Here is a 23,604-nt window from a genome sequence, read left to right as displayed (position 1 = left end):
TGAGAAGTTAGACAACTAGTCCTTTGCCAGGTCAGGACTACAGAGAAATTATTATCCTAGCAAATAATAATCATAATTATAAAAAAAAAAAAAAAAAAAAAAAAAAAAAAAGAAGGAGAAGAGCTATACTGTGAGCATCAGATACTCAGCAACTTGGTACACTTCACACTAAACCATCTATGGGTTCACTATGCATTTAGGTTTTCTTGTATACTGTGTTCCTCACTTCTCTGTGTATCTTTGAGACACATGACCATCTCAGTTCATTTGGAAAACTATGTTAAATAAAACCCTTTCTGCCTGTCAACTCTGTATTGAAGTGCTGAGTAGATACCCATTCACAGTCCCTGGGAGCAAGCAGTGTCTTTCATATATCATAACCATAAAAATAAATAAATTACAAAGCAGAAAGAAGATAAGGCACAGGTTTAGGCTGCCTTTTGAAGATTTATTAAAACAAACTGATATTTCTTATAATGTGCATGTAACCAGAATACATAATTGACAATGATAATCATTAACAGGTACTAATGTTATTTCAGAACAGAGGATGGAATGAGGCAGACTAAACCTCCATGCATGCAGTAGAGGAAATCCAAGCTGCGATAATTAAATGCAAATAAAGCCTGGGGGCAAAAATTCCTGGTCTCCCTAAGATAAGAGAAATGTATTTCTACCATCTATACTTCATTTATTTCTCTTGAAGACTCTAATTTGTTTTTAAGCTAATAGATCAAACATTCTTGTCACAGTTCATACAACTGTCTCAAATATGTGAGAAGTACCCGCCAGGCGAGGACCACCAGCAATTTTTATGATTTCTTTACACTACAAATATTTGGCAGAACTGAAATCACCCAATAAAATAAACCTGTGGATTCATCTGCAGTTTTAGACTCTCTCCAAGTATTCTTTGGACTCCTTCCCAAAATAACTGATGCTCATGATATTCCAATATCAAATGAAAATATGTCCTAATTTTCATGTCTCACTACCACCATCTGTTATTAAAGAGAAAGTCTTCTTTTTCAGAGCAGGCCAGGTGGCTTGGTGACACCCATACCCATGAGTGAAGCCCTGGTCCAGCAGTGCTTCTGTTCCTTGATGCCATTGTGTTGGTTGGATTCAGCCATAATGCAAAGGCAGAACCATGGAGCAGTGGTGGTGAAAAATCATTTCTTCCAGTACCATCATCATCTGCCAGCTGGTCCCCTAAAATGCTGGCAGCACTGGCACATTGATGTCTCCATCTCTACAGGAGGGAAGCTTGGAATTTAATTATGGGCAAGAAGGGCTTTAGGGAAAGGTTTGGGATCCTCTTCGGAAATGCCTTTGGCAAAAGGTAAAAAAAATGCCATGTTTGAAAAGTCTTTTCAGCACTAGTGACACTGCAGAAGTCTTCCATGAAAGCCCCTACAGAAATCTTGCAGTCGCCTTTAAGAGACCAATCAGCTAATACTTCAGAAAGTCAATATCTAAGCTTTATAGACATTCAGCTCTTTTTACTATTACATCCATGCATTAAGTATAAGAGTAAAGTCTTCCTCCTCCAAACCAGCAATGAATTAATTTACAAACCTCCCCAGCCTCCTGCCTCTGCCTTTGACTTGGACAACCAAAATATATCACCATTTACCTACCCCAACAAGGCGTCCAGAGAGCCGTTCCTGAATGTCTGAGGCTGCTCTTCCCAGGTCCTTCAAATATTTTTCTGTCCAGAGATCTCAAGCTGTACTGTTTTACTAAGTAGGGCTTGCAAATCCCATAAACTACTATACAATCTGGTGCATGGTGTCAACTGAACGTGTTTTCCAGCAGAAAGGAAGATGACTTTTGTTTTTATCAGTCTCCTGCCTTATAAGTATTACTTGTTAAGGTTATCACCCACTCTGATTTTGGTAAAGCATCCTAATTTTATGTGTCTTATCTCACACCTTGTTAGACTTGCTGGCAGACTGGCTAATATTGACTAGTTAGCAGAAGAAAAAAATCTTTATTCATGTAATACTCAATTAAAGCTTCATTGTTTCCCATGGATCAAAATGGCATTTTGATTTAGTAGCATAGCTCCACGGCATTCATATCAAGTCAGGAGAATAGGCAACTACAGCTGCTCAGAAACTTCCCATCTTGGTGTTTTTTTGTGGTTGTTGTTTTCTTATTTTGTTGTCATTTACTTGTTTGTTTTTAAATACCAAATTGTTTTGTACAAAAACAGTGCTGCTCTTAGGAAAGCTAGATTTTTCTGAAATGTTTCAATTTTCCATTAGGAGAAACTGATGGAAAGTATTTAACTTTGAGTTCATATGATCTAAATAACATTCAGGTCAGGTCTAAACAAATTAAAATTTCTGTAGGTCAAGCCAGTTTGACATGAATCTACTTTAACATTATGTGTACATTCTACGAGCTTCATATCTGTTATGAAACAATGGAGATTCACTCCAGCAAGCAAGTTCAACCAATAAGATATGAAAGCCATAAGCAAATAACCTGGAAAAGGTGAATAGGCATTTTCTGAAAATACAGCTTAAAGTTGAAACAGCCCAGGCAAGCAAACAATTATATATATATATATATATATATATATATATATATATATATATGTTTTTCCCTCACACTAACAATAAACATTTTTTTCTGTAAGCATCATGTTTTATAAAACGTTTGTAACAGTTTCTAGTTTAGGAAAATATAAGGATGGAAATGAATGTTTAAAGGCAGGAAACTCGTCTTTGTGCTAGTGGCATCTTCTCAGATACACAGAACTATTCTGTTGACTGTCAGGGAATACTGGATCATTTCCTATGTTTCCTATGTTTTCCTATGTTTCTATCCTATATATACTAGAAGACATTTTATGCTGTCGTTCCCATTCCACAGGTAGGAAACTAACACCACATGAGCACTGCTATGTGGGTAATATGGAAAAGACTGAGGACATTAGAGGATCTCTGTTAAGTGGCAGATTCAAGAAAAAGAAAAGAAAAACAAAGACATGCATCTTCATAAAATGTGCAGTCAATCTGCAGGGCTCACGCTGCAAGATGTTGTAAAAGACAAATGTTTCCATGAGGTCAAAAAGTGACCAGATATTGGCAGCTTGTGTAGACATGGGGTGAAGAAGAAAGGGGGTGTTTTTTTGAAGCCACATTGTTTTTTGTGATTGTCTCTGGCTGAACAAAGGTCCCTTAGGAGAGGAGAAGTCTGTCTGTAAGCTGCTGCCCGTCTAGATCTGTCCAGTCTCACTGTGTCTGCCCTGTTCTTGGCCCAGGTCGCTGGCAGCCCATCGAATCTTTCTTGTTCTCCTTCCGTGACACATCCCAGCTGCAATGCTAGGTCTTTTATTACAAGTCTGCAGATGGCTATAAGGGTTGGAAGCTGGGATATGTTGTGGCCTGGGACCTTTCTGCAGACACATCTGAATTTACCACCAGTGCACATTTGCCTGCAATATGAACGACTGGAAGTGGCGACCAAAATGGTCTCTTATAATTTTATAGTTCTACTCTCACGATCCCACAAATGTGGTGTCAGTCATAGAGGTCTACACCATGTCAGTACTTACTGTGAAGGGGCCTTTTCCAGTCCTGGTTAAATGCTGAAAAAAAATATTTCTTAGGGATTACTGTTCTTCAGGAAAAAGTCTCTCTATCCATCACCCACTGTCTACACAAGCTGTCCATGTCCTCCATGTGATAAGAAGAAGAAAAAACAGGAGTTTGGAGCTCTCCTCTGTATACAAAGGCTTTATGGTAGAGGAAAATCTCAGACATGAAGGGACATGGCATGAAGACCTAAGGAAAGCTGAAGATGTACAGAAATGGTCAACATTTGCTGAATTTCCAGCAGGTGCAGTCTGTAGCAGCCTACACGTTCAGCCAAAACAATCTCTCAGTTCTTCTGCTCAAGTTTTGGAAGAAAATTATTTCAGTGCCAACACTGAGACAGAATGCTTACCATGACTCAGAAATTGCAGATGGAGATGCTTCCACCAAATGCCCACCTGGAGCAACTCAGTGAAGACTAACCTCCTACAGATTGAAGCAAATAGACAAAACCTGGCAAGTGGGAACTGCATAAGTCTCAAATCCTCTACAAGCATCCTATAACCCACTCACCATCGGGTTAAGCTCCTATTGAACATGAGCAGAGCTCCTTACATGTTGTGCAACACAATGGAAAATTGAGACCATACCATAGATGAGGACATACAAGTTACGTGGTTTGCCTGAGGCCACACAGTGAGTCAGTGGCTAAATTATAAACTTGGGAGTCCCTGGCTCCGAGTCACTTATTCAATCTATGCTGCCTCTAAGGCATATTACATTGGGGGTATTGTATGGATATGGAAATGACATTAACTTTGAAGAGCAGTGTACAGTAGAAGCAAGCAAAGTAAGTGGGCTTTATTGTGGGCTGTTTTTTTCCTAAAATAAATAAATAAATAAAAAAACATTAAAAAAAAAAAAGTGACATGAACAGTTTTGCAAGCCTACAGTGCAAAATGATTTTGCACAATTTGATTTTGAAACCTCCCTCCTGAACTAAAAAACCTAAACACAAAGTTTCAGGCAGCAATGGACTCCTCTTTTCACTCTTCTTTTTTCTTCTGTCTTTTCTTTCTTTCTTTCTTTCTTTTTTTTTTTTTTCTTTTTTTTCTGGCAATTCTGTTAACCCCCAAAAATAGAGGTTTAATATGGAAATGCTGACAGCTCCTTAAGCAGAGCATCACATTTGCAACACTGTAATTATGTCTACTTCAAAATGCTCCAAAGAAAACAAGATTTTCTTGTTCAAAGAAATCTTGAATGGTTTTAGACCCAGAATTAAATCATTCAGACCAAAAAGGACTGTGTTAAGCATGCTGAACCAGGGCTGTACCAAGGAGATGTGGAAAGAGATAAATGCAAACTGATTTTACAATATTTATGTAATTGGATCCACATCTCTGTTTTTCTCTGTTGAATGAGTAAAGACCAGATTAACCTTATTATTATTATGTTTATTTGATTGACTTAGGAATTCCATCTGGATAAAAGAGAGTCTAGATGTCTCTCTTCATTCACGCCCAGTGTGAAGCCAATCAACATGCCTCTCTCAGTAACAAATTTGTTTTATGTCATCTATCAGCAAGATACTACAATATTGGGTATAGTTTTAGTTCAATGCATGACTGCTCCTTACAGACCACGCAGTTTGGAGGTTTCCATCCTGCATTCTTAAGTCCCCGCAGAAAATTGCTTCTCAGATTTTCCATTCTGGTGAAGATGGTTGTAAGTAAATGTGTGGTGCAGAAAGTGTGCATGGCACATTTCAGTGAGAACACAATCAACATCTCAGCACTGCATTTTTATTTATTTATATATATATATATATATATATTTTGGTGGGGAATGTTTGCTTATTTTGAAAGACTTTCTTAGATCCCATTTCTGTTCTACAGAACAAAGACAGAGATGTCTGTAGGTACAGGATTCCTGTAGAGGTGATCAGGGAGCAAGAGAGAAAGGGGAGATTTCTTCCATCACTCATAATGTTTGATTGTTTTGACTATTTCATGCAAATAATCATTTCTAACAACATTTACTATATCCCCAATTAGCTAGAGTAACATCAGATCAAAAACAAGGAGGAACTTGGTGTCAGCCTCATTTTATTAGTAAGGGAGAAAATGCTGTGAGTTAATAGGAGAAACTTTTGCAAATGGATTGTTACTTCCTTTGAAAAAAAAATACATTGTACTGTCTAATTAAAAACTACAGTCAAGAACCTTCTCCAAGTAGTTACCCTCACTTCCCAGAGAAGGATGATGTAGTGGGCTGAGACTAGGACAGGTTGGATTTATCTCCCAAAACCAAGACAGAGCCAAACAATCTCTATTATCTTCAGCCTGGACAGCAAAAATACTGATTTCTTCATCATTTTTATTTACTCAGGTTGCCATCATTTCTGGACTGAGCTCTGACTATGTGCAGTATGACCTCTCAGTGCTACTCGGGGGCACACGATTATTCCAAACCGATGGCCACTGGTCTCCAATCGCCAACAGTTGTATTGTCAAAGTGGCCATTTTGTAACTGTAAATGGACATCTCGTGAATGTTTCTATTTTATCTGATTTTCCGTTTCTTGCTTTACAGGAACCGGCCATCAGACTGCAATCTGTATGAGGCTCTGTGTTATCTCGCTTGTAGGCTCTCTTTACCGCACGGACTTGCTTTTGACTTCCTCTCATGCATTATCACAACAGTCTCCAACTCACGCTCTTTGCTCTTCTGTTGGAGAAATATTGTGTAACTCACTACAGTTGCACAGCAACCCTTCCCCCACGGGGAAGTGAGCCTCGAGCCAAACGAAAGCTTTGATATTAAGAGCACGGCAATGCATAAACCTATAATAAGGCACTTGGAGTGCAGCTCTCCTTTCAGAAAACAACAAAACAAAACACTCCTAATTAAGCTATTGGCTCGGAGGAGGTACCAAGTCCAAAATGATTTTGACTCCATATGGAATTTATATGGAATGCAACATGCAATAAACACCAGCACACCCAGATGTGGATGTTCCCCAGCTGTCTGTCTGCTGCTTTGATGGCAAGCTACAAAGGTCCTTCCCTACACAGTCATCTCCGCAGGAAGCACGAGGTGACTCCGCCGTGCTCACGAATCAAAACGAGGAGTGGAAGGGAAACTTTTGAAAGTGAACATGTGAGCTTGCAAACTCAAACCTTGCACTCAGATTTCTTTTCCTCAGCAGGCTCTTACTCTCTGATCCCTCTCAAGCTGAGCAACAGGTCACATCAGCGAAGTTCTCATGAAGCACGGGCACCAGCTCAGAGCTGTCGGTGCAGATGTTATTTTTCCCTGCAGCTGCTGGGGGCAGTAGACAATCAGTCCTGGCTGTCTCTAACCTGCATGACCTGGGTGTGGATCATATATGGGCTGCATACGTGCTCTGATGCCGAACAGTTTTGCAAGCCAGCTGCTACATCTGGGAATATGGGGGAAACATGAGTCCTGCTTTGAGAAATGAGTATTTCGGTGGTCCCTGAGGTTGGACTTCAGCACTTCTGATCAGGGCCAAATTCTGCTCTCTCAACTTGCAGTATTGTTTAGCCAATGCCAATTGATTTTGGCCAGAATTTTCCTACTTTCAAGCTGTAACTATATCAATTTTAGAGTTAGCTGCTGAATTTTTCTGAGTTCCAGGAGGTGAATTGTACATCCCAGGGTCAAGAAAACACATTTGTTTTGGACACTGGCAGGAGCCAGAGTGCAGGCAGAGACTAGCAAGACAAACTTTTGGAGGTTATTTTTACACTAATGGTTACCAGAGATTTTTTTTCTCCCCCAAAACCCACCCTGCAGCCATAAGGCTTGCTGGGCACAGCCAGTGGTGGATGCCCGGTTACTAGCTGGGCACGCATGGAAATTTGTGTCAGGCTGCATGATGTGGGAAGGCTACTGTGCTGGTGTACAGCAGGAGTAAGGAGCCAGGTTCAATCAATGCAGCAGCCACCAATTATTATACATTTTAGCACAGTGTAAGATTCCCTGCTCTGCTCTGACAAACATGAACAACTTTAGAAGTATTTAGAAGTCAACTCCACCCTCCAGCTCTCCAGCATTAGAAATCTACCTGACTTTCCCCTTTTCTGCAACCTTCCATCTCTTCTTTGCTCTGAAATATCCAAGCAAGAGTCACCTTTCCATAAAAACAGCACATTGACAGTTTGGGGCTTGCTTAAGCAAAGCTTGGGTGAGCTGAGTTAATGTTCTCAGCCCCAGCCTGAGACCTCTGATAATCCTCTCAGGTCCTAGTAGCTGTCCTAGATTTTTGTGTCTGTTTCTGTCTGCTTACGATGTTTCATTTGCTTCTTCCAATATGCAGCGAGATAAATGCAATGAAGAGCAGAGATTTGCATTGTAGCTGCCTGCACCTGGGTTACTAGTTTAGGCTTAGAGCCAGTGGGAAGAAATAGCTACATTGAGGGCACAGCTCACCTTTCCTGAAATAGTTAATAAAAGAAGCCAGGTTTTGTGTAGTTTTCATGTTTTGTAGGAAACATCTACACTGTGTGCCTCAGCTTCACTTGTGGTTAAAAGTTTGGGGCTTGGATTTTTTTTTTTTTTTTTTTTTTTTTTTTTTTTTTTTTTCTCTAGAATACTTATACTGAAAAGTAAATGCATGGTTGCATACTGGTACCCCACTTTACCATACTGGGGACCAGCCAGAACAGCCCCACCTGCCTCCTGGGCAGGGCTGGGACAGGGAGGTGGCTGGTGCACACCAGGGTCTTTCCCCATATAGGACTGCACCGTGGTCAGGTAATTGTAGATGTCTAGTACAACAGGTGCCAAGATGCTACTTTAATAAAATCATTGCTTTTAATAAGAATACGAATGAGGAGGAATGCCCAGTAGCTACAAAGCTAAGCCTTGATCCTGAAAATACATGCTCACGAGTAATTACATGCACTTAACAGTCCTGCAATGCTCTGAGAACTTAGGGAAGGTACCGATTACCTTTGGTTCCCATGGGCTGCAGCACAGACAGGGAGCCCCAGACTGCATGGCTGGCTTCACTCTGCATGAGGATGCTCATGTTCCTGGTTCTGACCAGGCTCAGAGCCCCAGCCACAAAAAAACAGCCATACTTCCTAAATATCCTTTTTTTGGACTTCTGTAGAGAAATCCCCAAAGCAGGCTTTTGTTATTTTACAGACATGGTTTAAGTTTTTCTTATCCTGAAACTTCCTGGCTTCCAGTCTGACACTGCTGACCTGTGTGACACGGTGAGGATCAGCTGGGTCTCAGGAGCTTTACCACGGGTTAGCGGTTCCCGTATCTGAGCTACAAACCCAGCCATGCCAATCACTTCAACCTCTCCATTCATGCCAGGAGGATACCAGAAGGTCCAGTTCACTTTTCTCTTAGATTTCACCTTCCCATTCAGACTTTTTTTTTTTTTTTTTTCTGTTTTGAATGATCATCCACAGATAACTGGATAGGGGATTATTTTAACAACTAAGCTCCAAAACTGCACCATTTACATTGCTTGCTTCTAGCTGGCCTTCTTGTCTACAACAGACTGAAATGGTAATCAAAACTCATAACATATGATATATCCAGGTGTTTCATACAGTGGCCATACATATTTCCTAGAATTATGATATTACTACAAACAGCATTGTTTAATATCTGTATCAGAGAACTTCTAGGAATAAAGAGATTTGACTGAAGGAAAATATCCTAACAAAGGTTTTCCTGTACAAGCAGTTGCCCTTTGACACAAACACAGCTCCTTATAACTTAATATTTTTAATAATGGGTTTGTGAGCAGGGCAATGAAAAGCTCCAGCCTGGAGACCTAACATTGCAGGGAAGCTCACACAGGGTGGTTTTTCTATTCCACCCCAGAGGTAGCTGCATTTCCACTCCATGACTAAGCAGATGATACATATGTGGGGTTAGACAGACTTATTTTACTCATATAATGTGGGAGCAATTCCCCAGCCTGCAGTGGGGCTTCTGCTGCTTTACAGGATGACTAGCACCTCACAGCATGTAAAGGACATTTAGTCTGAGTTGGTGAAGACATATCAATGTATTTTGGGAAATGTTGCAGTGTGACCCTTCTGTTTCTCTCCTTTGGGTCAACATAGACTTGTCTTCTGATATTTTCCTCATTTATTTTTTTTCAGTTCTCAGGATGGCAAAGAGATTCATGAGGGTATGTTACTGCTGTTGAAAGTGAAATGTAACCTCCCTCTTATTCTTGCATTTTGCTTAATAATCAGCATGTAAAACAAACAATTAAAAAAAAAATTGCAACAACGCTGAGCAGACATATTGCACTCAATCTTATCCATCTTATAATCGATACCAAGAACAAGTTACCACTTTAAATAACTTCATTCCCATTGCCAGAGCACCGACTGCCCAGCATGGAGCTTTTACCAAGCACAGCAGGCAGTGACCCTGCTGCTCACATGGCTCTCACAATCTCAGTGAGGGCTTTCTGCAACATCCCTTCCCCATGGGTCCAACAGCTCACACCTGCGGATTCCTATAGGGTTGCTAAATCCTCCTTTGGCAAATATCCATTTCCACATGTCATGTTGATTTCAAATTATGCCATGGAATTAACTCATGCAAATATTACAAGGGTCAGAAAATTGCACCTACAGACTGCCTGCATTGAGTGAGAGGTATGGTCCTATCAAACATTCATTCTTGTCTGTATCATTCTGTGTAAAAGCTCCATCCTTCATCTCCTTATCTATTCATACCTTTTTATTGGAATTAACTTCTCCTCCTTAACATCTTTCTGCTCTTGATTTTAAAAGCACCAGTCCTCAAAACTGCCATCAGGGAAGCCAGCCTCTGTTTCACCCTCCTCACAGGGGTGTGTGGGGCTGAGCAGAGAGGGACTCAATGGACCAGTAGATACCCTGCAGAACTGTGTTTCTATGAAGAGTGGACATTTTTCTACTTGTGGGTTTCTACCCACAGATAGAGCTTGGAGGTAAGGGCTCAAAGTATTGCATAATTCATACCCACAAAGAGGGACAAGCCGTTGTGCCAGGTTTGAATCTTACTCTACAAACCAAAATTGCCTTTTTCCATCATTTCCCATTGTACAACCATTTCCTAGTCACCCATAACCATCATTACTAGCTCTTTTAGAACATTACTGTTTTTTCAGATCTCTCACTCTCCTATTAAATATCTGTGTTTTGGATTATTATTCCCAGATTTATTAGTTTGCCTTTTTCCAGACAGAATCTCATTCTGTTTCCTGCTCATATTTCTAACCTCTGGTTCCATTAGTGTTATTTCTCTGTCTTCACTTGGTTTACAGTTCTTTCCAGCACAGTGTCGTGTGCAGACCTAGTTAATGTACTCGGTTACACCTCCTTCCAGACCATTAATAAAAGTATTAAATAATGTTGCTGCTAGCACAAATCCATGCAGCACCCTGCTGTTCACCCTCCATCATCTTCAAGACCACAGCCATCCATCATGTGCACCATTTATCACTGGCAAACAGATTTTGCAAACTAAAGCTGTTCTGTTTGAATTACACTGCTAACTCTGGGTAAGGACAGAAAGGAAGAAATGTCAAGTGGCAGTGGCAGGAAAAGGTGGGACAAGGGCTGGATGATGATATCACTCAAACCTACTCCTTACCGATGAAGCCAAATGGACTGGTAGAGAGAAACGCAATCCTTCTCTGCATCCTACTGTGTCCTGTAGCAGAGTTTGTACTCTGGTCTGGAACTAGGGACCACATACTTGAGGAAGGAACCATAAATTATTCCAACGGTTGCCAATACACAACAGGGATAAAAGTCACCAGCTGAAGAGAGATACCGTCTGTTCCCACATCATTATTTCTGGTAAGAAAAGATCACATTTTCAGACATTAACTAAAATCAAAGAAGTTCAAAGGAGTGCTGTCACTCTGCTCACTGCAATGAGGGATGCTGGTGAAGCTGAAAATCAAAAAATCCCAGGCTGCAGCAGGCAATTACCTGGGGACTTCTACCATTTCTGAGCTTCTCTGCTGAGAAGGAGGCTGGCAGAAAGGAAGGAGAGGTACTCTTCAATGAGGATTCCTCTTTAGGAAAACAACATACTCCCCACATATTTGTATGGACTTGTGGCACGTAGAGCTTAATGTTGGGAATGTAAGCATTGCCACACTGAATTGAAGACCTGAAGTCCAACAAGCTCGAGGTCCTGTCTCAGGTGGTGGTAAGCATCTCCCAGCACACTGTTGGGAGAGGTGGAGCTGTCCCTCAGCAAGAAAAGCTGGAATAATCTTGGTGTGCTTCCTCTGCCCTGGTTTTAGGAGTTACTACCAAACCTTCAATAATGTAAATCTGTTTTAATCCCCAAAGCATAGCCCATAATAGCTTTTCAGACTGTTTGGTAGAGTTGTGAGAACTGCGGATTCCCTGGCTCACAGTGGAAGTGTCTCAGACTCATCTGTAGAATAATGAGCTCCCAGAAGTCCGAATTCAGTGGGAACAACAGCGATTAAGCCAATGAGAAAATCACATCCAGAGGCAACACATGTGAAATAGGATGGCTGCTCTGGCCTGACTAGTTAGTCAATAATCTGGGCTCCTGCAGAGATGCTTCTATTAGGAGAAGAAACTTTTGTGTTTCTTGAGTGTAATCCTAGTTAACTAAGAAATATGTCCACAAAATCCCATTTCTTTAAACACAGTAGAAAAAGAAAATGACAGCAAGCAGTTGCTTTGCTCTGAATATCCAAACTTGCTCCTGTAGCAAATTCAGTACCCCAAATCCCATTTGTACTCCAGAAACCCTTTAACAATGCAAATGAAATAAAGAAACTTGGAATTAGGTAGAATTAGAATTACAGAGCTAGAGTTTATCAGGGCAGCTGGCAGAAAAAAAAAAAAAAAAAGCCTTTTAAAAGAATATAAAAGTATTTATTGACTGTACACACATTTTTAGCCTTAAGTTGAATACACTGATAAATTTTAAAGGAATTGGTTAATGAGGTTACCAAAGCACTGGGAGTTCAGTTTTGAACAGCTATGGTAAATGGAAGATAGAGGATATAAGGAGGAAATAGAGGGGAAAAAATATTGAAATCTTTGGTGTTTGTTTCTTTTTAATTAAAAATAGCAGTTTGAGCAATCCAGTCAACTTACATTTCATTGTTCAGATATTATAATTATGTCTATAATAAACAAGTCTGAACAGAAAGCAAAAGAGCAAGACAGCAGAGCATAAGGCTGAAAAGGGGGTAATAAAAATATGAGCTATAGAGAATACGACTTCAGTCAAACAAAAGCAGAGAATTTCTTAACTAAAACCTGAGAACTGCTGCGCACAGAGCTGCATAGACTAGAGGGAACATAATGAATTTTAGTGCAGTATTTGCAAAATAAACAGATAACTTATCACAAAGGTCCCCTGCAGCAGATCAGATTCCTGCATCCCGCACGCACTGCTCCAACCAACCATTGCTTCTGCCACAGTGCTCAGGCGCTCCTTGTCAGAGGATCTGCCCCTTTGCAGATCGTGTGCTGTGATCGTATCAGATCCCATAAACCGGCTGCTCTTGGGTGTGCCAAGCTACTTACATCTCATTGGAAATTTTTATCCCACGCAGGTAGGAGGTCGTATTCGTCCTCCTGGGCCTAAGCTGAGCTCTTGTGTGCTCCAGCATGGTGCAGCTGGTAGCTCAGCACTGCTGGGCTGGGTATGATTGATTAATAATCAAAGAATAATTTTTATCTTTAAATATTTCCTTTGTTCACAGTGCTGAGCAATAATAATAATTAAAAAAAAAGGAGTTGTTTTTGTATAATAATTTTAAATACTGAAACTGCTTGCGTAAAAAAAAAAAAAAAAAAAGGCGTTAAGTCTGATGCACTTCCAGTTGTGTGCTTACATTTATTTATATTACTTTAAGTACTTTATATCCCCATGCCATTTAATCTAATAGGGTAATAAATTTCACTTTCTGTCCTAAGCTATTGCAGAATTGTTTTCAAGTATTAAATAGCTGCTAAGTGCCCAGGACTTGTGGAATTGATCCTTGCTATTAAAGACATGCTTCACCATGCCCATAGCACAGACCACATGCGCTTCTATTGCGTTGTGCACCATCTCCTCCTCCTGCTGCAATCCTGTAACACATGGATGGGAATGAAAGCCCACGATGCCCACGATGAAGTTGTGCTAGGAAAATATTTTCTGCTTGAATTTCCTAGCAATATGGCATTACAGCAATAAAGATAACCTGATCTTCTGAGAGGTGCCAATATGAGCAAGTATTTCAGAGGGTACCTGGTGTCAGCAGTGAAGACAGCACAGTCATTGCAGGTTTAAACACATCTACCCTTTTAAACCAAACCTGACAATGACATTACCTTTTCCTACTTGGAACTAGGTGCAGTATATTTTGTCATTTTATTTCTCACTTAAGCAAGCCAAGGGGGTAAAGCTATTACAGTAGAAGAAGTTGCCCCTGCGACACCACACAGCCACCTCCTGCTCCCATCTGGCTGCTGACATTGGCTCCTCCATCTGTTCCACAACTGTTTATAATTAGCTGATGATTAAACACGCTGATAGTGGGTTTCTCCCTGAGCAACACCAGGGCACATGAATCAAGCCAGGGTTTCTCACCCTTCTCCTCCTCCTCTGCCCCTGCCCAGCTGTCCAGGCCTGCCTTACACCAAAATTGTGAGTGCTGAGAGAAACCCTTTGCCTCATTTTTGTATAATCTGAGGTTGTATCTTAGGCTGTCAGTGATGGGAACCATAGAATCACAGCATCACAGCATGGCCACCCCTGGGTGCCCCTGTCCCTCCTGCCCCAGCAATGTGCCCAGACCCACATCCCTGGACTTGGGGAGCTCTCCAAGGAGCAGCACTTGGAAACTCTTGGGGCAGCCTGATCCAACAGCTGCCCTTCAGGAGCAAAACTGCTGTGGAATTTAGATGTAAGCCTATTCAATCCCATTAGAAGGACAGGGACCATAAATGGGCACATGGGACAAAATGAGAAAGTGTTTCCTGCTGCCCATCTACCACGAAAGTGGTTTTCTTCCATTTAAAAGTACTGGCAGAATGTGATCTCTTCGTGCAGGATGAGTCCCACACATTGTGGGGTGAATCTGCTTCTTAATTCAGATCTTGCAAGGTGGTATGCAGCTGGCAGATTTAATGAAGGGGCCTGTGCAGTTGCAAGAAGAGGTAAAACATCATTTCTTAAAACTATTTTTATATACTGCTCTCCTCCAACAGGTGTGTCCTTATCAACAGCTGAGAAACCAGGCACATCCTACCCAACCAAAAAGAAAAGTTTGTGCAGCCACCAAGACTATCAGCAGAGCAACAAAAGGAAATCAGATATTTTAATGCAGAGAGCAGTCTGGACCTCTCCTTGCTGTTAGGAAACGTAAGGAAGGGTGTGAACTTGCAGTCGAGTAGAGAATTTCCTGTTCTCTTCTTGATTCCCCACACCTTTTGGCAAAAGGCAGGGTAAAAATTGTAAACTGAAACACAACAAAACCTTTTGTTGTTTTTAGCAAGAGTTTAGCTGCAGCTAACTTGCACTGATGTGGATGCAAATCCTCATTTGCACAAATTGCACTGAATTCATTGTGGCTACTCGGGAATATAAATTAACTGGGTATTAGATGCAAGATCTGGTTACCAATATATATGTTTGCTCCAGAGAGATTGAGAAATAATTACACCAGTTTATTTCTGAGAATGTACTATAATTTCTAATCTCAAGGTATACCATCTTTGAACTTTAAGAAACTATGTAAGACCCAATCCAGAAATAAGTTGGCTTCTAATTCCTGTCTTCATCCCAGCTGATATCCCTGGAGTTAAATGCCTGGATGCTATTCAGGTATGAGTCTAAACTACAGTATTATTAATTGCATAATAACAACTAGTAGTATTAATGTTATCTAACTGCAGTGCAATCTTCACCCCTGGTCATCCTAGACCACTTATTCAGTCACAGGAGAGGAGCTGGCAATGCCCCATTTCTCTACAAAGCTGATATCCAAATTAAGTAGAAAACTCCTTCCAGAAGTGATTGCTTTTTTCTATGGTGAGTAAGACAGCCCAAATCAGTAGGGCTATTTCCTCACAGACTGCTCCATCCTTCTGTCTCCACTCTCAGAAGTGCCCTGGCCTTTGATAGACACCCATAAATTAGGACTAAGTCTTGGATGGGGGGGGGAGGAGGGAGGACTACAGAAACAGCTCAAGCGGTGCTATCAAGTTTCTGTTGCCACTTTTCTCAAAGGCAACCTCCCTTGGTTCAATTGTCTTGAGCCAATGGCAAAAAGACCTGTTGACTCATGTAGTACAGGTTTCAATGCTGCCCAGAAATGAATCCTTCCAAAGATGTTAGCATTACTTAACAGCTTAACCTGTGTTCAGCCAGGGCTTTCAAGAAGGATTATTATGGACACCACTACTGCTGGTGCTACCCACTTGGAGATATCTCCTGGCTTGGTTCTGTGATTACTGCCCACTGGCACCAAGAAACAAAAATAGCAAGATGTTACAGAGAGGGTTACTGATACTTATTCCTGCCTCATGATCTACAAACATTTGATATTTTTGACAATAAATTCAGCTACAGGACAAAAGGGATCTGATGTTAAAGCAGAACTTTTACTCGCTTTCAGTAATCAACAGAAGTTGCTTTTGTGTGATAGTCTTGGGTGAGGAATTTCCATCAGAGTAGCATTCTTTTAATGACTTCATTAAATCAGTATACATCTAAACAGAAACTCTTATTTATGTTTAGCTAGGCTAATAAGCTTACGTCAAAAGTAATTATGAATCAGTTTTTGTAATGTAACTGTAAAAATTAATCCCTAAGCAGTTTCGGTTAAGCTGAGAATAAAGTGTAAGAAACATCCACAACAAAATGATTTAAAATGTAGATGGTTTTTCGTGTTGGTACTGCTATAGCCTGCCAACTGATTTCATTCATTTTCTCTGTTTCTTCATAGCCCTCCTTGTAGAAAGAGCAATGCTCTCTGGTCAAGTGGAAATGGCAGACTTTAGCTAGGCACCCTCCTGGGCTTTCCATCCTACCCCCAGAGAGGCATCCAGTCTTGTGCCCGGCTCAGCCTTTAAATAAATAGCTATGGCTATTCTGTAATGCAGAGTGCTTAAAACCTTCCCATTCTCGTGGCGATGCTCTGTCTGCTCACAAACAGGGTTAGCAGAGCTTTTCTCTGCTCTCTGCTGAGTTCACTTGCTCCTCCTCCAAAATCACTGGCAGCACCTGGGCCCAAATAGACACTTCTTTAGATAAGTGCCAGCCTAACTCTTCCAGCTTCATATCAGCCCGAGATAGAAGAACTGGTTTTGGAGGAACAATGCTATCTAAATAGCTCCAAAAATGAGCATGATGCAAGAGGCTCCCAGAGGTATGTTTGTGTAAATGTAAACATCTGTTTCTGCATTTGTTTTCATATTAATGTTATTTTAGTATCTATTTCATTGCTAGCATTCGAATGCCATATACTGACGGTGCACATTACAGTCCTCCCACACGGATTGTTCCTGAACGCAGCGATAACACTCTTCCAGCACTTTATGCATCAGAAATATTTATTCACTTGCCTTCATGGGAATACAAGGCAAAGCATACTAAATCAATAGCTATGCAGAGGGTTTTGTTTTTCAGTAAGTCTCCAAAATAAAAATGACAAACTGATTAAACGGATCACATCGTGCAGTTCCAAAGTCTGCTTTATGGGCTAGGCTATCTTATTAATCAAATGCTGAGCCAAAGGAAAACATTGATCAAACCCTTTATAGAGAATAATAGAGTCAGACCCTTCACTGGTGTAAAATGGAATAATTCAGTATCTCTACCTTGGTTTATATTGGCTGAATGTCTAGTCCACAGACTTAATGCTGACAGCTCTTTTGAAAAATCTGTGTATTAGACACTACATATTTTCACTTTCCTATTCACATTATAGTAAAAGGTTTAGACAGCAAGTTCTTTGAGGCAGGGATTTCCACAGCTGTCTACAAAAGCACTGTGTGAATATGTAACTTCAAGCGACTGGAGGAGAAATAGGTTTTCCCACCCCCAGAAGGGTCTCTCTAGCTGAACGCACGAGTCCCTGCACCTGTTTTCCATTGCGCTGTCAGCGTGACGTGCTCATCGCTAACCGTAAAAACACGACCCCGAGCTCCTCAGAGTGAAACTGCTCGTCAGAGCTGTGGCCAGGAAGGAATTTCCCAAAGGTCTTAATGGCTTTTTTTGATAGCTTTTTTTTTTTTTTTTTAATTCTTCTATGGCAGGTGGCACAGTTTACTTCTAGGATTGCCTGAAATGTTGCCAGCCTCCCCAGATCGCAAGCATCAGTGTTTACTCAACAGCTGTTCCTGCCACCTTTGGGTGTCACAGGCCACAGAGCATTTCCCCAAAGCCTAAAATATAGAACAGAAACCACAAGTACAAAGCAACAAGATGAGAATGAGAGGGATGAGGAGTCCGAGGTACCCGAAATAGGTACAATTTTTTCCAATTATGTGACATCCCATCCTATCAACAGGATGTCTACATCTGTGCTGTGCCTTTTACCAACAAAATCATAAGCCCACAGATAGCTGACCCCATGTGTCTGTTATAGCAAGCAATATGTTTTTAAAAAAGCAAGTGAAAGGATGCTATTATGGTCCAAAATCACAAGTAACAAGCCAGACATCTAGATTTCCACCTGGCCAGGAAAGCTGACTGCCAGATTCTGACTTCTTTCCTTTTCCTCTTTTTAACTCCTTTTATAAGCCTCCTGCTTTGCTGCTGAACTGGGAGCACACTCATGACTCTGCCCATTAATGTCACATGACGAAATAATTCATATAGACTTTATAGAAGTAACCCCAAAATGGGTCAGGTCTAAGATCCTTCTAGTCCACTGTCTTGCCTCTGACAGTGGCCAACATGACTAGTGCAAGAAAAGGGCATCAGGCTCTAATATTTCCCCAGTATGCTGCAGCTGGGGGCTTTGGGACTCTTTACCGTAAGGACAATTGTGGGCTGAGTGAGTCCACATAAGAGGAACGGCAAACTTTGGGTTGCACCATCCCGTGCCAGGTTACTATTTAACCCTGAGCTTCTTATCTCCACTAAATCGCTTGTATAGGGAGCCTCCCTATACAAGTTAGGCTTCCCAGTCGACCTTTGGTATGGTGGTAATACAAAATAGTTGCCAAAGTTAGGAAAAAAAATCAACAACCATTGCTACACAGTCCTGGATTCACCTTGCTAAATGATGGGAGACTGGGATCTGGCAGCAGGTGGGAAAGTCTCAGTGACACCATGATGGGGTGCTTGATTTTGGGAGGCTCCTGGCTGCTTGCAGCTTCATGCACAAAGCCAAACCAATTACCACTTTGAAACTGAAGCTTAACCCCTTGCTTATGCTCCCTTTATCTCAGCCCAATTGAACACCTTCAGCGCAATAATTAGGAAGACAGATTCCCCTTCTAAACATTTGCTGCTTTTGTGTATAATTTTTCCACTTCCTAGCCCTGTGGGATCATGAGCAACAGAACAGTAAATCTTCAAGATCTATTCCCCATATGATAACGCTTCTCTGTACTTTGCCATGTTACAAGAAATATAATTAGGGGTCCTTCACCTGACAGATTAATGAGTCCAACAGCGAAGGTCAGATAGTAATAAACTAAACACCTAAACACTGCAATCTCTGCACATAATACAATCATGAAATGGCACATCTTTTGTAATGCTCTCAGCTGTTTCAGCACATAAATTCTTTATAACATATCAGTTTTATGGTACTTTTTTATTGTACCTTGGTATAAATATTTATACACGTGGCTTGCCTTGCTAGTAAATATTTAGCATTTTATTCTAAATGGTGACAGCCTTGGGTGCGTACACACAAAATGCAGCATGGAGCCGTCACGTGAGAGCCTTTAATGAGCCACCACGACTGTGCGTTTGGCAATAATCACCTTTTAGAAGAACTAACAAATGCTCGAGAAGCTGCTTGTTAAAGGCTGCGTGCCCTCGGACTCAAAAGACAGAGCGCCCGAAGTGGTGAAAGCAGACACATCCGTGGGGGCCTGGGGGCTTGATCAGGTTAGATTAACACACACTTGTGGAGGGAAGAAAAAACAACCCAAAACAGATCTCTGCTAAAGTGCTTAATCCTGTTTTAACAAGGAGTAGCCGGATTATGCAATTTTAGGGGTAAATTTAAGAACAAAAAAACAACAGATCAAGTCATTTTGGGCTTGCACTGCAGTTTTATCCTACTGATGCAGTTGGCAAAACTTAAGGGTTTTGTATGAGATTAGATATTGAATTTCTGTCCTCAGAAGGAGCTGAGAGTAAAAAAGAATAATAAAACAAACTAACAAAAAAACAAAAATATTTTTGCTTATTTTTATGATGGCTATGTCTAAAAACACAGGTTAGGGCACTAGCTGGTTTCTCACATACCTTAAACTTCCCCAGGATCTGACAGTTTAGGTATAAAATGGGATGCCACAACCTGATTCAATGGATAATCTCAAGAAAAGCTGCTTGCTAAGTGTGTAATAATTATAATAAAGACCTCTTCAATGCTCAGCTTTTCAGCTCTCATCTTTTACAGCGAACTCCCAGCCTGGCCACGCTCTGTGCGTGCCAGCTATCTGCAGACACATACCCAGCAACTCATTAGCTGCCTCAATTTCCTCACCATGAGATTCATCTCACCTAATTAGCTCTCACCGGGACAGTGGTCTGCATGGAGCCCATGTCACAGGTTGCCCTGACCGGTGGAAAGAGCTGGCCACTTCCCAAGAGCCATTGTTTTGCCTGAAGACAGAGGGAATGGCCCCAAGAAGGTGTGGGAATCCCACAGGGTCTTCAGCAAAACACTGAATGGTGTGGCTAGGTAAGACACCTTGGCTTTAGCTGGATAAAGTTAGGTGAGAGAAGCCCAGCTTGGGGTCAAAGCTGATCCTGCTTCTCCATGTGGCCATCCCATTCTGCTCCAGAAAAAGGGTTTCCTTCAGGTGAGGCTCCATGTGGACGTTCCAATGAAGGGGGGCAAGGAAAATTTTGAAAGGAAACAGTTTACAAGAAAAAGACCTTTCCCAGCCTTCTCACAGGAAAAATAAATAAATAAAATAAAGTAAAATAAAATCCTTCAGACTTCTCAAAAAATCAGCTCAAGCATAGCATTTGATTTCCCATCCACTCAGAGGCAGGTAGCTCAAAGAGCGCCGTGAGAAACCAGAGAACGTGATGTTCCTCCACGTAGAGAGTGCAGCAGTTTGCTAAGGTTATCGTGCGTGCGGTGACTGCGTGTGTTGGGTAGACACATTGCAAAACACTTGTTCCAGCCCTGCTGACACTTATCATTCATCACCGAATTAAAATAGAGTGATTCTGCTAAAAAGCAGGAAGGTTGTGTTCGTGTTACCCAGGCACGTTACCAGCCTACATAGCACCACTGCAGCCTCGTCTGAAGTCAGGTTAACCCTAGCACAGTGACAAAGAACCACCCCAAATTTTAAAGTGACTAAAACAAAACCCCAAGCCAGCTCAGCCCAAAATACAATTCAGAGGCACAAGACTGAACAAAGCAGTCAATAATCTTCATATCTGAATTATCCATCCGGTTTCAATTCTACGCAGGAGGCTTCGTTTCCTCTCGCAGACAGTTGAGCAATGTCATCAAGCGCTCATCAGCTTCTGCTGCCTTCTGCCTCCGAGATGGCCACCCCTCAGCAGTGGACAAAATGAATGAAGCCCCAGTTGCAAAGCTTGCCAGGCTCCTTGGGATGCTGCTGGTGGAGAGGGACAGTGGCAGCACATGAGCAATTGTGTGCGTGCTCTTTGCTGTTTGGGACGAGGGCTTTGGGCACTGCAGAAGGCTGTCACTGCTGTGTGTTTGCTGTCTGAGGCACTGCAGAAATACTCTGCAGCAACACAGCGGTGTGGGGAGTGGATGCATCAGGGCTGAATCCCTTTGGGATCAAGGAGGATGGATGCGTCCCTGTTTCCCCAGATGCCTGCCCAGGAGAGCTTTAGGACTCCACTTTTGGAGGTGCTGAGCTGCCTGCTGGGGTTGTCTGGCACTGAAAGACACCTGCCCCCTCCACTGATGTCACTTGACACTTGGGGTAGTGCAAATCTGCAAATCTGCCCTGCCCGAGAGCACGGTGAGAGGTGGCGGGGCAGGAAGTGGGTTCCCGTCCCCAGCCCCGCGGGGAGCTCGCTAACCACAGGGCGAACACCAGAAGCTGGAAACAACCACGCTGCAGCTCAGGCGCTGCAAACGTTGGGGGGGGTGAGAGACAGAGAGGGGCCCCAAAGGCCTGGGGACCAAGAGAAGAGCAGCTGGGGAAGGTTTCACTATCGGAAGAGAAGCTCAGCAGACAGGACAGCATTGCCACGTCCCTCATCTGCCTCCGTGCCCTGGAGAACCCACTAACGAGCATCCCCTGACGCAAAGTGCACTGCCACCCCCCTAAAAAACAGGCAGGGGAGGTGTTTATTGCCGTGGGTCACCTTTCTAAAGCTTCCTTCTATAAAAAGACCCTTGCTGAAATAGCAAAGGGTGAGCACCAGGATATTAATCACTCTGCAAAACCAAGGGCCGACGGGGTTAGAAGGAGGCCTGGAAGATCCCATTCTTCAGGTTTCAGGATTTATTCAGCATTTAGCTGAGCTCTTGTGAAACAAAACCCACCGACGAACGCACACAGGCCTACGGGGCGGCCCCCGGCCGAGCCGAGCGCCACCACACCAGAGCAGCTCGGGTTCTATTTTTCTCTATTTCCCTCCCCCCTTTGATGCCGGGATGCTGGCAGGGCAGGGGGGAAGGAGGTGCGAGACCGAAGGGGCCTGTTTTGGCTACGTCGGCGTGGGCGTGCGGCGGGGACCGTCGCTTTCGGTTTGCGTGAGCGTGTGCGAGCGTTGAGCCGCCGTGCCGGAGCGTGGGTGGCACCGGTGTCTGCGTGTGACAGACCGTGTGGGTTCGGGGCTGCACGGCTGCGGTGCGGACGGGTTTGTCTGCGAGCGTGTCCCGTAAGTGCTTCTACTGTTAAAGGCAGCGCCGAAGCCATTTCATAACAATAACAACAACAACAAAAAATTAGCGGCGCGGGCTGCTGGAGGCTCCACGCTGCTCCTCCGGCTCCCCAGCCCGCGCAGAGCATTCCCCAGCTTTAAAGACAACCAGAACGTGCAGTTGTTCCTCCCAAACCAAACGCTTGTGTTTTGAAACAAGACGAGCTTTGTTATATAATCCCAGCTTCTGACCTCGGACAGCTTTAAACCAGAATGGTTAGTAGGCTTTTCTTTTTGTTAAGTGCCAAAACCAAACGAAAATAATCCCGTTCTCATTTCCGTGAATGCGAAGAATCGTAAATTGTCCCCGCTTTTGGCCTTGTTGTTTACAAGTGGCAGGCAAAGTCAAGAGAGGGACTTTGGCTGCCCATCGGTGTGACAGTGGGTGTCTACTGTGTCTACTGGGCTGGGGTGCAATAAAACCTCTGCTGCCTTGCTGGACAGAAGGGGTTATTTTATTTCACCTCATGCCCAGCTGTCGAGAGGGGATTAAGACATAGCTAAGGAGAGTGACAGCCCCTGTGAGGTGGGCAAATCAAGCTTTCCAGGGCTGCTCGTCCCCATCTCACTGCCCCAGTAAGCTCCCAGTGCTGACCATTTCATTGGGTGCTCACACTGGAAGCCGAGTTAATTCATAGAGGTTAAAGCAGATCGCTGAAACACCGAGTACTGAAATACGCCTCGTTTATCAGCCTATCTCTGTCTCCGTACGATCTACATGATAGGGATGAATATTAACTTCCTTTGAAGAAAATAAAGCGAAGCAGCCACATGTTTTACCTGGCAAACGTATTCAGGGGTGATTCATTCCAAGAACGCTCTGAAAAATCCCCACCTCACTTTTACCTCTAGGAAATTCCCTTTTCATGGGAATGAAAATCACAGCTCCCACGCCCACAGATCGCAGGGCCTTGGCACTTCGAAAGGCTGCGGACAGCTTGCCGCGGCCTCTCTTGCCG

General features: G+C 42.6%; 1 protein-coding gene and 1 long non-coding RNA gene across 3 annotated transcripts in view; one reads left to right on the top strand and one right to left on the bottom strand.

The window, feature by feature from the left end:
* The window catches only part of RUNX2 (RUNX family transcription factor 2), a 217,794-nt gene that overhangs the window by 17,926 nt on the left and 176,264 nt on the right, over window positions 1-23,604 (bottom strand). The gene's annotated exons all lie outside the window — the stretch shown is intronic.
* Window positions 13,926-16,942, top strand: LOC137853115 (uncharacterized). Its single transcript, XR_011094252.1, has 3 exons — window positions 13,926-14,236; window positions 14,800-14,953; window positions 15,296-16,942. It is a non-coding gene; the product is annotated as an uncharacterized lncRNA (long non-coding RNA).

The sequence above is a fragment of the Anas acuta genome, chromosome 3, assembly GCF_963932015.1.
Source record: "Anas acuta chromosome 3, bAnaAcu1.1, whole genome shotgun sequence".
Lineage (NCBI taxonomy): Eukaryota > Metazoa > Chordata > Aves > Anseriformes > Anatidae > Anas > Anas acuta.
The sequence above is the reverse complement of the archived record's forward strand: the minus strand, read 5'-3'. Positions and strand labels throughout refer to the sequence as shown.